Source organism: Colobus angolensis, unplaced genomic scaffold (genome assembly GCF_000951035.1).
Source record: "Colobus angolensis palliatus isolate OR3802 unplaced genomic scaffold, Cang.pa_1.0 Scaffold273, whole genome shotgun sequence".
Taxonomy (NCBI): Eukaryota; Metazoa; Chordata; class Mammalia; order Primates; family Cercopithecidae; genus Colobus; species Colobus angolensis.
In genome coordinates this window covers 230,850-237,324 of record NW_012115966.1, presented here as the reverse complement: position 1 = coordinate 237,324, position 6,475 = coordinate 230,850, and the positions used below count along the sequence as shown (strand labels likewise).

At 40.0% G+C, this 6,475-nt stretch overlaps 1 protein-coding gene across 4 annotated transcripts in view; it reads left to right on the top strand.

Annotated features, from left to right (window-relative positions):
- Positions 1–6,475, top strand: part of CEPT1 (choline/ethanolamine phosphotransferase 1) — a 46,697-nt gene that overhangs the window by 1,081 nt on the left and 39,141 nt on the right. For 2 of the 4 annotated variants that reach the window (XM_011948045.1, XM_011948048.1), the window contains exon 2: positions 2,944–3,006. The exons of the other annotated variants lie outside the window; for them this stretch is intronic. The gene's annotated coding sequence lies outside the window, so the exon portion shown is untranslated. The remainder of the gene's footprint in view (positions 1–2,943; positions 3,007–6,475) is intronic. 4 annotated transcript variants of the gene reach the window in all.

Below are 6,475 nucleotides of genomic sequence, written 5' to 3'. Positions count from 1 at the left end.
GGGTGGCGGAGCGCCGGCGCGGGAGCCGGGGGGCTGTTGTGTGGGAGCCGAAGGTAGGGGTAGGAAGAACCATGGAGGGCCAGCGCTGAGCGGGCCGAGGGCTGGGAGCGCTACCCATGCGGAACGGACCTTGCCTGTCAGGTCCACACCCTCCTGCCCGAATGCTGGCAAGTCCACACACCGTGTGGCATCCTCTGCCGGGTTTGCCTCCCCTTAGGAATGCGGTGCTGATGTTTGTGGCTGGGACTCGATTCTGGTCAGCAACTTTTTAAGAAATTTCAGCCTATATTGATAAGCTGTGAGACTGCTAGCCGGCGTTTATTTCAGCAGTAGTCTTTCAAGGAGAAATAACCAGAAGAGTTGCTGGTGTTTGCCAGTATTCCCAGAAACACTGCATGAATGGGATCTTTACATTTAGCCGTGTTTAACTTGTTTTCTCCAGTTCGGTGCTTGGCATTTTGGTGTCATTTTTGCCATTTTGCATCATTAGTATTGAATATATAATTTTGCTTGAAGTCTTTTAGTTCATCAGTAAATCAGTAGTATAATAGTAGGCAAATTCATAGATGTCTTTCAACAAATTTTAGTGCCTTGAATTGTATGTGGACAAAGAATAAAGATGTATTTCCTACTCGAAGTATTAGAAATATGTCCAGTCCGTAGATGTTGAGTTGAACGACTTATAACACAAGTTAGACTTTGGTAAGGGCATTTAGAGCATTACTAATTTAGAGCCATTGCCATTCACATAAAATTCAAGATTGAAGTTCTAAAAGTATTTGCCTGTTCGTTTTATGCTGAGAAAAACTAGTTAAAGCCCCCTGCACAACTTGTCTTTCCAACACTTCTAAGAAATAAATTAGGTAAATCTACCTTGTATTAACACCAATTACATTTTATTGCACAATTTCTTTGTTTTCTAGGCTGCAGATTTGTTTTTTAAGTTGGCTAAAGGTGATGTTCTTTTTGAGGGTTATGCTGTGTTATTTTTTTAAGAGACTAGAAAAATAACGTATAAAATGCCAAGCTTTTGCTAATTTTTGTGTTGTGTGTGTGTGTTTTTTAAGGGGGAAGAAAGCTATTTCCTCTTTTAAGGAGTGCAAGATTTCACTTCAGCAAAACGCTAGATCTAAATTATGTTACACAGCCCTGTTTTTGCTTCCGAGTCTGCTGAAAAGGCTTTTGTTTTTGTAAACTTGCTCTATGTATCACTTGTTAAATAATGCTGAACTTAATCCTGTGATCCTATTAGTTTTCTTTTCCTTTTTTTCCCCTCCTTTCTTTCCTCGTTCTTTATAATTTGCCCTTCCTTTCTGCTAGTGTTGCCGTGAGTGTTTTTCTTTAGGTAGCCGATTACCTGTGAAAAGACTGTAAACATACTGCTGAATCAGTACAGATCAAAACTTGGTACCCTTAGACATGGCAGGGATGGACATTCTGGAATTTCACACAACAGGTTGTATATTGTGTAAGCTTACCTTATGCACTGCTCAGAAGTTAGAGTTTTGTTTTTTGTTTTTTTTTTTTTCAATATGGTACTTGTGAGCCGTTCCCCAAGCTAAAGTCCACACAGGAATAATGTAGCCAGTATGCCATTATCCTCAGCTGATATAAATGCAGCCATTGTGCATGATAGACTTTTTTAGTAAAGGTATTAATTAAATATCTCTGATTATACTTTTCTACCTTTTTTGGATTTTCCGCATAAACATTTAGCTTGCACAAAGAAAATTCTTTGTCAGACCGTATGTGTTTTCCTAGTTCTCCTCTGGACTTACAAAACAGTTTGTTAATAGCATTCATAATTTAGCCATTTATGAAACCCCACCCTCCCCCTTTTGAGCTTCTTAAATGTATGGAATGGTATATTTCAGTCTTTTTGTTTCCTCAGAGTCTGGAACAACTAAGTGTTTATTAAATACTAGACAAGTAATATTTGTTAATTGTTCAGTAAGTACTGGTTACCTACTAGTAGGGTGTGGTGGCACACGCCCGTAATCCTAGCTACTCTGTGGCTGAAACACAAGAATTGCTTGAACCCAGGAAGAGGAGGTTGCAGTAAGCCAAGATCGCGGTACTGCCTCCAGCCTGTGCTACAGAGCGAGATCCTGTCTCAAAAAAATTAAATTAAATTAGATTAAAATAAGTATTGATTATCTACTTAGTGCTAAGTATGGTATGAGCTTATGGGAAAAGAATGTTAACAAGACAGGCTTGGCCCATGCACTTGTGGAGTATACAAAACAGTGTGGGAGAAAGACCAAAAAAAAAAAAAAATCAAACAAAAATAGTTCAAAGTGTGATGAATGCTTTAAAGGGAGCAGAGCACTGGAGCCAGATTTTAACAGAGGAGGGGAGTTACTGATTACAAGTGCAAAGGCTACAATAGCTATAGGACTGTGACAGTATTATTATGAACTGACTTACAGCATTACAGCTGATGGGAATTTTATACAGTTTAAAATATTCACTTTTGCTCTTATAATATATGAAAACATATCCTCAGGGAACAAATAATTTTGGCTGTATTCTAAAGTTACAGTTTTCTTTATAAGCACGTCAGTTGCTTTCCATTACATCCAAGTAAAAATCACAACTCTGCGTTAATTCTCCAGACTTCATTTTATCCCATTCTTCCATCTGGTTTATTCCTGTCCATCCGTGGTGATCTCTCTTGTACCTGAGCAAGACAAACTCTTTACTATCTCAGGGTATGTTCCATTTTCTTGGATTATTCTTCCTCCTGCTCTCCTAAAATGTCTGGCTCCTTCTTTTCCTCTGAGCTTGGTATAAAAGCTACTTGAAGACTTCACCCTATTTAAAATGTATACCCCCAGCTATTTTCTAGCTTGGCACTTTGTTTTCCTCATTGTGCCTATCACAGTGTGTAATTTTTTTATTTGCTTGTTTACTAGGTTTTATTTATTTTCCCACTGGACATAGGAGATGGGATCATGTCAGCCTCATTCACTGCATTTATATGTTGGCTGAGTGCATTGGAAATTTGTAATCTATTTTCTTATAAAAACTATTAAGACTGGTGGCTAGGTTTCTGAGCTAGCCAGCAATAATTTTAATTTCTTACTTTTTTTTTCTTTTTGTTACTTATACTGTGGTAAGAAAAGGACATTTTCTGCTCATCCTTTTGGTCATAGGCCTGACTCCATATAAAAATTACAGCTGGCTAGAAAAACTTTTGGGTTTTTTTGTTTGTTTTTGCGACATGATTTTGCTCTGTTGCCCAGGCTGCAGTACAGTGGCATGATCATGGCTCACTGCAGCCTCAACCCCCAGGAGTCAAGCAATCCTTCCAACTCAGCCTCCCAAGTAGCTGGGACTGCAGGCACAGGCCAGCATGCCAAGCTAACTTTTTTGTATAGATGTGGTTTTGCCATGTTTTCCAGGCTGGTCTTAAACTCCTGAGCTCAGGTGATCCACCTGCCTCAACCTTCCGGAGTGCTGGGATTACAGGCAATGAGCCACCGTTCCCAACATAGAATAACTTTTTAATATTCTCCTTCCTTCATGTATTCCCATCCCACATCCGTTTTTCCTTTCTCGCCACATTGTGCTGATCTTCTTGTTGTAGCCACCTACCTACTCTATGCAGCTCCATTGAGATATGCTTGCTTTTAATTTGCTAAAATTCAGAAGTTCCTGTTTTTTTCTGTAATGGTTTTCATGGTCAAAGACCCTGGATCTCAGATATGACAGAAGGAAGAGTGGAGATGAACCTGTGGTAGTGACTGCAAACTCTGTATCTGTATGTATGTGTTGAAAGTAAAGTAGCCATCTGTAGGTCAGAGACTACATGTATCTGAATTTATATTTGCAGTGTTGTTGTTAATAGCTTCACAGAGACATTGTTGCTGCAGTGTTGGCAAAGAAAACCTTCAAAAACTCATTGCCTCTTTTCATGTATAAATTTATACAGTGGCTAGATCTGGAAAGGTTTGTCAAAATGTAGATTTTTGTAAAAGAGAAATAGAAGGTTAAAAAACCATCTAGGTCGTAGAGGGGAACAACTGAGAGGGAAAGTATCCGTTTATCAACTAGTCCTGCCAAATGCTCAAACTTAAAACCATTAGGATCAGTTGCTTATAGCTATTCAATGCCAAAAGCAGGCTAGCACTCATCTTTTTTTTTTCTTTTTTTTTTTTTACAGTAAGAGAATAGAATACTGCAACAGTAAAATACAAATGGAATTGACTAAATTTTTAATTCCCATTTCAAGTGGAATTCCATAAGAGCTGTCATTTACCAAATACGAAAATATATCATTGCTTGACTATAGAAAATTTGGCTACTATGAAGCTAAGTGTATTGGTGGTTATTGATCTTTCATTTGATCTAAAGTAATCTGGTCACCAGTTATTTAATATTATATAAACATTACTTTAAAACAGTTTTAATCAGTAACTTTGTGATACACTTGTGTGAAAGAATTCCTCAAAATGTAAGGAATTAGCTTTGATTTTTCTCCTTGATTTGAAATATTAATTTTTTGGGTTTTATTGTTTGTTTGTTTGTTTGTTTGAAGACAAGTCTCACTTTGTCGCTCAGGCTGGAATGCAGTAGTGCGATCTGGGCTCACTGCAACCTCCACCTCCCGGGGCCAAGCAATTCTCCTGCCTCAGCCTTCTGAGTAGCTGGGATTACAGATGCCTGCCACCACACCCAGCTAATTTTTGTATTTTTAGTAGAGACGGGGTTTCACCATGTTGGCCAGGCTGGTCTTGAACTCCTGACCTCAGGTGATCCGCCTGCCTCAGCCTCCCAAAGTGCTGGGATTACAGACGTGAGCCACCCTGCCCGGCGAAATATTAAATATTTTTATTTCAGGGCACCTCAGTTGGTTAAATTGTGACACTGATGAGTCTCTTGAGATTTTTGAAAATTTATTTAAGGGCATTAACTTGACTATAACGACTATTTTCTGAACCAAATATTGAGATACGTGATTGACAGAGGTCATTCACCTTAGGTCATTAGTAATATTGAAATTTTGGGCCGGGCGCGGTGGCTCAAGCCTGTAATCCCAGCACTTTGGGAGGCTGAGGCAGGCGGATCACAAGGACAGGAGATCGAGACCATCCTGGCTAACACGGTGAAACCCCGTCTCTACTAAAAAATACAAAAAACTAGCCGGGCGAGGTGGCGGGTGCCTGTAGTCCCAGCTACTTGGGAGGCTGAGGCAGGAGAATGGCGTGAACCCGGGAGGCGGAGCTTGCAGTGACCTGTGATCTGGCCACTGCACTCCAGCTTGGGCGACAGAGTGAGACTCCGTCTCAAAAAAAAAAAAAAAAAAATTTTGGAATTTGATATTTATGGGGATATAGGAAAAAAGTTCTGGTCTGTATGTGACGCCAATATTGTGTTCACGTGTCCCTACTAGGCTGTGGGGTGAGTGTCCCCCTGGCCAGTACCTACTTGTCCATGTGGTTACTCATGAGCTGAGTGCCTACATTACATGTTTTGTGGCATGTGACCCTGTGGCCCACTTCCCAGAATGCACATGTGGCCTGGGTTCATAGTCCTCTAGCCATGGCCCGGTCTCAGTTCAGTGCCTTCCATCCTGGGCAGCAGGAGCACCATGCTCCAGTCTACCACAGCTGCCTCTGGGCCTTGGCCTGGCTTCACTGCATTCCAGGGACTATGTGCTGCCTCCCCTCCACCCCAGACAGAGGGGAACCTGCCGCTCTCAGGACCACCCTGCAAAGGCAGAATAAACCAGCAAAAATAGTTAAAAGGGACAACTGAGCATGTTTTGATAGTAGATCCATTGTTGAGATGTCCTAAACCCATACCATTTCTGGGACTTTGATCTTGCTTTATGGATAGTTTCCAACCAGAAGATCAAAGTATACCTATGCCACTAATCTTTTTGTTCTATTAAGATTCTTTCTTTTTAAAATAATCTTATGGTCTCTGTTCCTCCTTCTCCTAACTATGGTAAGTTTCTCACAAGGTTCTTTATTCATTTTTTTCTTTCCATGCTTAATCCCTTTGAGAACTTTTCTACTTCCTAGTTTTTAACCAGACTAGCTTTTAAGTTGATGACCTGAACTTTTCACTCTTACCAAAACTCCAGTTTTTCGATTTTGTCTAAAACATCTCTACTTAAAAGTCACATGTATATATATATATTCCCTTCCTACCCTCATCCCTAGTTCCCTTTCGCCCCCTGCACCCTAAAAGTCAAAAAATAACAAACTGATTTTCTTTTCCAGCTTGCCCTTTTGACAACAGTACCAGTAATCTCTAGCAGTTGACTCTTTTTTTCTTGTTTCCTCACCTCTCATATCTAATTCTTAAGTACTTTCTGCTGAATCTTCCATCTAAATAGAAATTACTTACAGGTTTGACTGTCTTTCATATTTTCATTTTTACCATCCTACTATAGGCCCTCACCACTTCAAACCATTGAGGTCACTGTAGTTACTAATTTTTAATTGTTCTCACTATTTTCTCCATT